At 43.1% G+C, this 7,817-nt stretch overlaps 1 long non-coding RNA gene across 1 annotated transcript in view; it reads right to left on the reverse strand.

The window, feature by feature from the left end:
* LOC149971288 (uncharacterized) overlaps window positions 1-7,371 on the reverse strand; it is a 223,794-nt gene extending 216,423 nt beyond the window's left edge. The window contains exon 1 of the long non-coding RNA XR_016492476.1: window positions 7,318-7,371. This is a non-coding gene — a long non-coding RNA (uncharacterized LOC149971288). The remainder of the gene's footprint in view (window positions 1-7,317) is intronic.
* Between the last annotated feature and the right edge of the window lie 446 nt (window positions 7,372-7,817).

The following is a 7,817-nucleotide window of genomic DNA, read 5'->3' on the forward strand; positions in this document are numbered from 1 at the left end:
GTGAGTTTGGTACACATCCGGTGGATAGAGAGCCGTTTATTATGTTCAACATAGGAGGGCCAAGCACAGGAAGCAGCTCTTTCAGTAGTTTGGTTGGAATAGGGTCCAGTATGCAGCTTGAAGGTTTAGAGGCCATGATTATTTTCATCATTTTGTCAAGAGATATAGTACTAAAACACTTGAGCGTCTCTCTTGATCCTAGGTCCTGGCAGAGTTGTGCAGACTCAGGACAACTGAGCTTTGAAGGAATACGCAGATTTAAGGAGGAGTCCGTAATTTGCTTTCTAATAATCATAATCTTTTCCTCAAAGAAGTTCATGAATTTATCACTGCTAAAGTGAAAGTCATCCTCTCTTGGGGAATGCTGCTTTTTAGTTAGCTTTGCGACAGTATCAAAAAGGAATTTCGGATTGTTCTTATTTTCCTCAATTAAGTTAGAAAAATAGGATGATCGAGCAGCAGTAAGGGCTCTTCGGTACTGCACAGTACTGTCTTTCCAAGCTAGTCGGAAGACTTCCAGTTTGGTGTGGCGCCATTTCCGTTCCAATTTTCTGGAAGCTTGCTTCAGAGCTCGGGTATTTTCTGTGTACCAGGGAGCTAGTTTCTTATGAGAAATGTTTTTAGTTTTTAGGGGTGCAACTGCATCTAGGGTATTGCGCAAGGTTAAGTTGAGTTCCTCAGTTAGGTGGTTAACTGATTTTTGTCCTCTGGCGTCCTTGGGTAGACAGAGGGAATCTGGAAGGACATCAAGGAATCTTTGTGTTGTCTGTGAATTTATAGCACGACGTTTGATGATCCTTGGTTGGGGTCTGAGCAGATTATTTGTTGCAATTGCAAACGTAATAAAATGGTGGTCCGATAGTCCAGGATTATGAGGAAAAACATTAAGATCCACAACATTTATTCCATGGGACAAAACAAGTTCCAGCATATGACTGTGACAGTGAGTGTGTCCAGAGACATGTTGGACAAAACCCACTGAGTCGATGATGGCTCCGAAAGCCTTTTGGAGTGGGTCTGTGGACTTTTCCATGTGAATATTAAAGTCACCAAAGATTAGAATATTATCCGCTATGACTACAAGGTCCGATAGGAATTCAGGGAACTCAGTGAGGAACGCTGTATATGGCCCAGGAGGCCTGTAAACAGTAGCTATAAAAAGTGATTGAGTAGGCTGCATAGATTTCATGACTAGAAGCTCAAAAGACGAAAACGTCATTTTTTTTTTTGTAAATTGAAATTTGCTATCGTAAATGTTAGCAACACCTCCGCCTTTGCGGGATGCACGGGGGATATGGTCACTAGTGTAGCCAGGAGGTGAGGCCTCATTTAACACAGTAAATTCATCAGCCTTAAGCCATGTTTCAGTCAGGCCAATCACATCAAGATTATGATCAGTGATTAGTTCATTGACTATAATTGCCTTTGAAGTAAGGGATCTAACATTAAGTAGCCCTATTTTGAGATGTGAGGTATCATGATCTCTTTCAATAATGACAGGAATGGAGGTGGTCTTTATCCTAGTGAGATTGCTAAGGCGAAAACCGCCATGTTTAGTTTTGCCCAACCTAGGTCGAGGCACAGACACGGTCTCAATGGTGATAGCTGAGCTGACTACACTGACTGTGCTAGTGGCAGACTCCACTATGCTGGCAGGCTGGCTAACAGCCTGCTGCCTGGCCTGCACCCTATTTCATTGTGGAGCTAGAGGAGTTAGAGCCCTGTCTATGTTGGTAGATAAAATGAGAGCACCCCTCCAGCTAGGATGGAGTCCGTCACTCCTCAGCAGGTCAGGCTTGGTCCTGTTTGTGGGTGAGTCCCAGAAAGAGGGCCAATTATCTACAAATTCTATCTTTTGGGAGGGGCAGAAAACAGTTTTCAACCAGCGATTGAGTTGTGAGACTCTGCTGTAGAGCTCATCACTCCCCCTAACTGGGAGGGGGCCAGAGACAATTACTCGATGCCAACACATCTTTCTAGCTGATTTACACGCAGAAGCTATGTTGCGCTTGGTGATCTCTGACTGTTTCATCCTAACATCGTTGGTGCCGACGTGGATAACAATATCTCTATACTCTCTACACTCGCCAGTTTTAGCTTTAGCCAGCACCATCTTCAGATTAGCCTTAACGTCGGTAGCCCTGCCCCCTGGTAAACAGTGTATGATCGCTGGATGATTCGTTTTAAGTCTAATACTGCGGGTAATGGAGTCGCCAATGACTAGAGTTTTCAATTTGTCAGAGCTAATGGTGGGAAGCTTCGGCGTCTCAGACCCCGTAACGGGAGGAGTAGAGACCAGAGAAGACTCGGCCTCTGACTCCAACCCGCTGCTTAATGGGGAAAACCGGTTGAAAGTTTCTGTCGGCTGAATGAGCGACACCGGTTGAGCGTTCCTACAGCATTTCCTTCCAGAAACCGTGAGAAAGTTGTCCGGCTGCGGGGACTGTGCCAGGGGATTTATACTACTATCTGTACTTACTGTTGGCACAGACGCGGTTTCATCCTTTCCTACACTGAAATTACCCTTGCCTAGCGATTGCGTCTGAAGCTGGGCTTGTAGCACAGCTATCCTCGCCGTAAGGCGAGTACAGCGACTGCAATTAGAAGGCATCATGTTAATGTTACTACTTAGCTTCGGCTGTTGGAGATCCTGACGAACCGTGTCCAGATAAAGCGTCCGGAGTGAAAAAGTTGAGTAGGAAAAAACACAAATATAAACGGTAATTAAAAAGTAAAAACCGTAAATTTGTCAGGTAGCAAAACAGGTTGGCAACAAAACGCACAGCAACTCGAAAACAAGTCTGCAAGTCGTGACCGGAAATGACGTCAACTCACGTCAACGACAACAGGCCCTCCGATTTGGTGTTGACGTGAGCCATGACCAGCCTTTCCAAAGACATCATGGATACAGACGTGAGTGCTACGGGTCGGTAGTAATTTAGGCATGTTACCTTAGTGTTCTTGGGCACAGGGACTATGGTGGTCTGCTTGAAACATGCTGGTATTGCAGACTCAGTCAGGGACAGTCAGTCAGGGACAGGTTGAAAATGTCAGTGAAGACTCTTGCCAGTTGGTTAGGGCATGCTCAGAGTACACTTCCTGGTAATCCATCTGGCCCTGTGTTCTTGTGAATGTTAACCTGCTTAAAGGTCTTACTCACATAGGCTACGGAGAGCGTGATCACACAGTCATCCAGAACAGCTTATGCTCTCTTGCATGCATCAGTGTTGCTTGCCTCGAAACTAACATAGAAGTAATTTAGCCCATCTGGAGGGCTTGTGTCACTGGGCAGCTCGCGACTGTGCTTCCCTTTATAGTCTGTAATAGTTTGCAAGCCCTGCCACATCTGATGAGTGTCGGAGCCGGTGTAGTACGATTCAAACTTAGTCCTGTATTGACGCTTTGCGGCAGGGTAGCCTAGTGGTTAGAGCGTTGGACTAGTAACCGCAAGGTTGCAAGTTCAAATCCCCGAGCTGACAAGGTACAAATCTGTCATTCTGCCCCTGAACAGGCAGTTAACCCACTGTTCCTAGGCCGTCATTGAAAATAAGAATTTGTTCTTAACTGACTTGCCTAGTAAAATAAAGAAAAAATTAAAATAAATGTGATGGTTTGTTTGAGAGCATAGAGCGATTTCTTATAAGCTTCTGGGTTGGAGTCTTGAAAACAGCAGCTCTACCCTTTAGCTCAGTGCAGATGTTGCCTGTAATCCATGGCTTCTGGTTGGAGTATGTGCGTACAGTCATTGTGGGGACGACATCATCGATGTACTTATTGACGAAGCCAGTGACTGATGTGATGTTCTCCTCAATGCCATTGGAAGAATCCCGGAACATATTCCAGTCTGTGCTAGCAAAAAGTCCTATAGGTTAGCATCTGCTTCATCTAACCACTTCTTTATTGACCAAGTCACTAGTGCTTCCTGTTTTAGTTTTTTTCTTGTAAGCAGGAATCAGGAGGATAGAATTATGGCCATATTTGCCAAATGGAGGGCAAGAGAGAGCTTTGTACGCATCTCTGTGTGTGGAGTAAAGGTGGTCTAGAGATTTTTTTCCTTTGGTTGCACATTTAACATGCTGGTAGAAGTTAGGTGAAACGCATTGAAGTTTCCCTGCATTAAAGTCGCCGGCCACTAGGAGCGCCGCCTCTGATTGAGCGTTTTCCTGTTTGCTTTTGGCTGTATACCGCTCATTGAGTGCGGTCTTAGTGCCAGCATTGGTTTATGGAGGTAAATAGACAGCTACGAAGAATATACATTAAACTCTCTTGGTAAATAGTGTGGTCACTGCTTATCATGAGATTCTTATCATGAGATTCTCTGCGAGCAAAACATTGAGACTTCCGTGCTATTAGATTTCATGCACCAGCTGTTGTTTACAAATATGCACAGTCCGCCACCCCTTGTCTTACCGGAAGCAGCTGTTCTATCTTGCTGATGCAGCGTAAACCCCGCCAGCTGTATGTTATTCATGTCGTTGTCCAGCCACGACTCGGTGAAACATAAGATATTACAGCTTTTAATGTCCCGTTGGTAGGATTTTCGTGATCGTAGTTTGTTTGTTTTGTTATACAATGATTGTACGTTGGCTAATAGGACTGATGGTAGAGGCAGATTACCCACTCGCTGTCGGATCCTCCCCGATATCTCCGTCTCTTTCTCATGCGAATCAAGGGGATTTGGGCCTTGTCAGTGTCTGAAGTAAATCCTTCGTGTCCGACTAGTTAAAGAAAAATGTTTCTTCCAGTACGAGATGAGTAATCGCTGTCCTGATATCTAGAAGCTTTTTTCGGACATAAGAGACAATGGGAGAAACATTATGTACAAAATAAAATAACACAAAAAAACACACAAAATAGCACAATTGGTTAGGAGACTGTAAAACGGCAGCCATTACTAGTCTACACTACAACTTCAACTGATAGGTTTTGCTACTTGCACTATGGGTTTTAAGAACTCCCAAATGTAACATGATATGTGATAGCGTAGCTTTACTATGGAAGCAAGAGTAAAAACAGAATGGCCTACATTTCCGTGTAATGCTTACCTCAGCGTTAACAGCTTAGCTGGAACACTAGGTGAATCTCAAGGGCCACACATGCTTCAAATCTATATATCTCATCATACTGTAGCTACTGTGGTTATTGTATTGCAGGCCTTGTAGTTTGCCTGCAACTAAAGAATAGCCCTTACTAACTCTTAGGCAGGTCTCCTTGGGTCTCTCTGCATACTTGGTGGATGATACTCCATGGGTATGGTATGTCCACTGACCATCTAACCCTAAGGGTGGATTGATAAATCCTTTTGTCAGAAATCAGTTGGATAATCTAAAAGTCAGATTGCATTGCTAACATTTTCAATAACCCTGGGTGATAGGTTAACTCAATTCAAACAATAAGTGCATGCAGCACCATCAGCATCTCGGATGAAAACAAGGCTTCTTTTTTCTCTCAACATCATTCAATGTTCATACGGATGCTGATTTTTGTATGAAGCACATCATAGGTTTGTGTTCATGTTTAAAGTAAAGGCGTATTTCCAGGCCATCATTGCACACGGTGATTCAATTTGCTGTTGCTAGGGCGACGCTCTAATTTGGCCCTTGTAGTAGACATTGTGGTTAGAGCAACAGGTGCCTGTTATTTTGGTCCCCTTAATGCATGGTGCTGTGTGTGTGTGTGTGTGTGTGTGTGTGTGTGTGTGTGTGTGTGTGTGTGTGTGTGTGTGTGTGTGTGTGTGTGTGTGTGTGTGTGTGCGTCTTCAGAGGGACTGAAATACACGCCCGCAAGCTGAGACAAGAGGGAGCAAATGAAGGCACTGCGGTTCGCCGAGCGCCGCACCCAAGGGATCCACAGCATTTGTTTACCGGCTCCCCGTGAAGGTGTGAGGCTTGAAAAAAAGTGTGTGCGTGTGTGTGCTTAAACCTCGATAAGCACACACATACAACAACTCATAGTCCCTTTCTACCTCTCTCCTATTCACTCAAAGCTACCAACTGCCACCCAGTTTGACCTTTCAACGTTTCCATTGCACTGCTCGGGCAAGGAGGTGAATGCTAGGTTAGATCAGAGATTATGTAGGTGACAGGGTGTTGGTCTCTACACTGGTTAGAGTGTAGATTTTAGTTCTCTGGATTTGAGTGGGACACTGCTCTGCACTGGGTTTATACAGAGGAGATGCTTATTTCAGTCTCCCCCACCTGGACGGATACCATGGATATATTCAGTAGTCATTGCTTTACAAATACAACTGTCTCTTTTGCAAACTGTCAGCTTCATGTAGCTAGTTGTGTGACCGCTCAATAACTTACCATCTGAATTGATAGTAATTGCCATCATCTGGAACAGATTGGCAGGGTGTTCCATAGCAGATGTGAGTTACAGGGCCATGCTGACAGGAAAAGAGATGGCTTAGGCCAGAGAGAAAGAAATGAGAGGTTTTACTCAGGCCAAAGTCTCTCCAAGACAATATGCCCATGAAGTGCGGAATTTTTGTATGGAGGTCTAAAAATATAAAAACAATCTATGTGACAGTGTGTAATTTGGTCAACAAAAAAATGTACTTGCTCATTTTCTAAGTGAGGCTTATTTAACCTTTCTGATCTCCCCATCCCGGATCCGGGTTCGTGAATACAGACTCAAGCTCATTACCATAACGCAACGTTAACTATTCATGAAAATCGCAAATGAAATGAAATAAATATGCTAGCTCTCAAGCTTAGCCTTTTGTTAACAACACTGTCATCTCAGATTTTCAAAATATGCTTCTCAACCATTGCAAAACAAGCATTTGTGTAACAGTATTGATGGCTAACGTAGCATTTAGCATTAACATTCAGCTGGCAACATTTACACAAAAAAACAGAAAAGCATTCAAAAAAATCATTTACCTTTGAAGAACTTCAGATGTTTTCAATGAGGAGACTCTCAGATAGCAAATGTTCAGTTTTTCCTGAAAGATTATTTGTTTAGGACAAATCGCTCCGTTTTCTGCGTCACGTTTAGCTATGAAAAAAACCCTGTATCCAGGATTGTGTAAATCTATCAGCAAGCTCATTAGCATAACACAACGTTAACTATTTATGAAAATCGCAAATGAAATGAAATAAATATGCCATCTCTCAAGCTTAGCCTTTTGTAAACAACACTGTCATCTCAGATTTTCAAAATATGCTTCTCAACCATAGGAAAACAATAATTTGTGTAAAAGTAGCTAGCTAGAGTTAGCATTTCGCGTTAGCATTTAGCGTTAGCATTAGCGTTAGCATCCAGCACGCAACATTAACAAAAACATAAAAGCCTTCAAATAAAATCATTTACCTTTGAAGAACTTCTGATGTTTTCAATGAGGATACTCTCAGTTAGATAGCAGATGCTCAGTTTTTCCAAAAAGATTCCTTGTGTATTAGAAATAACTCTGTTTTATACATCACATTTGGCCACCAAAAAAAATCCATAAATTCAGTCCTCAAAACGCAAACTTTTTTCCAAATTAACTCCATAATATCGACTGAAAACATGGCAAACGTTGTTTAGAATCAATCATCAAGGTGTTTTTCACATATCTCTTCATTGATACATCGTTCTTGGACACATGCTTTCTCCCCTGAATCAAATGGTAAAGTGGAAGCAGCTGGCAATTGCGCACCGAATTCGACGCAGGACACCAGGCGGACACTTGGGAAATGTAGTCTCTTATGGTCAATCTTCCAATGATATGCCTACAAATACGTCACAATGCTGCTAAGACCTTGGGCGAACGACAGAAAGTGTAGGCTCATTCGTTGCGCAATCACAGCCATATAAGGAGAGAATGGAAA

Source organism: Oncorhynchus mykiss, chromosome 27 (genome assembly GCF_057628025.1).
Source record: "Oncorhynchus mykiss isolate SJ-2025 chromosome 27, ASM5762802v1, whole genome shotgun sequence".
Taxonomy (NCBI): Eukaryota; Metazoa; Chordata; class Actinopteri; order Salmoniformes; family Salmonidae; genus Oncorhynchus; species Oncorhynchus mykiss.